The sequence below is a fragment of the Ananas comosus genome, linkage group 21 (genome assembly GCF_001540865.1).
Source record: "Ananas comosus cultivar F153 linkage group 21, ASM154086v1, whole genome shotgun sequence".
In the NCBI taxonomy this organism is placed as follows: domain Eukaryota; kingdom Viridiplantae; phylum Streptophyta; class Magnoliopsida; order Poales; family Bromeliaceae; genus Ananas; species Ananas comosus.
Window position 1 is genome coordinate 5,416,603 of NC_033641.1, and position 2,500 is coordinate 5,419,102.

The 2,500-nt window shown below is 33.3% G+C and overlaps 2 non-coding genes across 2 annotated transcripts; one reads left to right on the forward strand and one right to left on the reverse strand.

Moving 5' to 3' along the window:
- TRNAT-UGU lies at positions 276 to 348 on the forward strand. Its single transcript has one exon. It is a non-coding gene; the product is annotated as a tRNA-Thr (tRNA).
- TRNAS-GGA lies at positions 1,555 to 1,641 on the reverse strand. Its single transcript has one exon. It is a non-coding gene; the product is annotated as a tRNA-Ser (tRNA).

The following is a 2,500-nucleotide window of genomic DNA, read 5'->3' on the forward strand; positions in this document are numbered from 1 at the left end:
TGATTATGATTGATGAAATATTTTTTAATAATTTTTTAATATTATTTTATTATATTTTATATTTATTATTTTTTTATTATTTTCTTTTTTTATTATATTTTATTATATTTTTTTTTTTATTTTAATTATTTCTAAAAAGAACTTAGCTTAGAACTTCTAACTTCTAGCTATAGAACTCTATTAATTAGTTTAGTTCATATGAAATTAATAGCTAAGATCCGACATTTTCCGGAATTCCTATACAATATTTCTTACGCTATTTTTCTCTTATGCGAGCCCGCTTAGCTCAGAGGTTAGAGCATCGCATTTGTAATGCGATGGTCATCGGTTCGACTCCGATAGCCGGCTTTTTCTCTATCTATTTTTCCGAGATTGATAATCTCTCCTTTTCTTCAAATGAAATGCTGGATCAGCGATCTATTATGTCGTGGTAACTTGCAACTATTAATAAAAATGGATTAGAGCAATTAGATCTCTACAGAACAAATCATCAAACGGAGCCTCAACTTCCTATATATATATACAAAAAATCCAGATGTTGATACAATTCATTTTTTTTGTAGTACTTCATCAGTCGATTTTGCTTTGTTTATCCTTTAGTTCAGTTTGAATTTAGATTTATTGTGTAAAATGAAATTTCAATAAAATAAAAAAAAAAGGAGTCTTTATGTCTCGTTACCGAGGACCTCGTTTTAAAAAAATACGCCGTCTGGGAGCTTTACCAGGACTAACTAGTAAAAGACCTAGATCCGGAAGTGATCTTAAAAACCAATTGCGTTCTGGGAAAAAATCGCAATATCGTATTCGTCTAGAAGAAAAACAGAAATTGCGTTTTCATTATGGTCTGACAGAGCGACAATTACTTAGATATGTACATATCGCTGGAAAAGCCAAAGGGTCAACGGGTCAGGTTTTACTACAACTACTTGAAATGCGTTTGGATAACATCCTTTTTCGATTGGGTATGGCTTCGACCATCCCCGGAGCCAGGCAATTAGTTAACCATAGACATATTTTAGTTAATGGTCGTATAGTGGATATACCAAGTTATCGTTGCAAACCCCGAGATATTATTACTGCGAAGGATAACCAAGGATCAAAAGGTCTGATTCAAAATTCTATTGCTTCATCCGCCCATGAGGAATTGCCAAAACATTTGACTATTGACTCATTCCAATATAAAGGATTAGTAAATCAAATAATAGATAGTAAATGGATCGGTTTGAAAATAAATGAGTTGTTAGTCGTAGAATATTATTCTCGTCAGACTTGAACCTAACAAAATTAAGAAAGAAAGGTTCATAGAATTTTGTCCCCTTTTCGCCGAACTAAATAGATCTAAGGGCCTTAATCCATCCGCATTTTTCACCTATCACAAATGGATCAACAGTAGGATTTTTTTTTTTTTTCTTTTTTGCTCTTTCCTATTTTATAACCACAGTAATTAGGAATAGAGAATTTCTATCAAATAAAGGTCTTATTGCTGGAATAATGGTTTCAATTGTTATTTGATTTGATACATCGTGGTCGATAACGTTGGTGAATTAACAGAAACGGAAAGAGAGGGATTCGAACCCTCGGTAAACAAAAGCCTACATAGCAGTTCCAATGCTACGCCTTGAACCACTCGGCCATCTCTCCTACATAATCTTATTATTGGCCAGAAACTGAGTGAATAGCGAGTTATTCATATTACTGCAGTACAGGTACGACCGATCACTAGTTCCATAGGAAGAATTCCTTTCCCATTTAATATTTCTCAACAAAAACTTCTCTCATTCATCAGCTACCCCACGGATCTATTCCAAATTTATGAATCGTCCCATGGATTTTGATATTTCGATTGTATGGCGTGGTGTATACACGTTATGCAAACAGAAGGTATGCTTACTCTACTCTATTTTTTCATGGAATGATTATTCCATTCTTTTTTCTCTTTGGATCATAACCAAATCAAAACTTCTCGAGTTATCAGAATCCGTAGTAAAATAAAGTCCTTGGTTATTTAACTTAGATGAAATAGTAATAGTTCCGCTCATTGGTATACTACAAAAATGGGAATGAAATCAATCTGATTCCAATATCTCATATCTTTCCCAAACAAAAGGGGACAATTTAAGCGGAAAGCCCATATCTATTTATTAGAATAAAATTAGTCTGTTTTTATGTTATTTCGTACTGTATAATTCCTTTGCTTTGTTTGTGGGATAATTTTCCCCGAGGGGTAATGAAAAGAATTCTAGAATGGATTGCTAATTATGCCTAGATCTCGTATAAATGGAAATTTTATTGATAAGACCTCTTCAATTGTAGCCAATATCTTATTACGAATAATTCCGACAACTTCAGGAGAAAAAAAGGCATTTACCTATTACAGAGATGGTGCGATTTGATTCTTTTTTCTTGTTTTTTTTAGCCCTCACCTCAGTCTTACGAGAAAGAGACGCGGTTCGGTATAGAAAGAACGAAATTCTTGAAATAAACCTACGCTCGGTGAAGG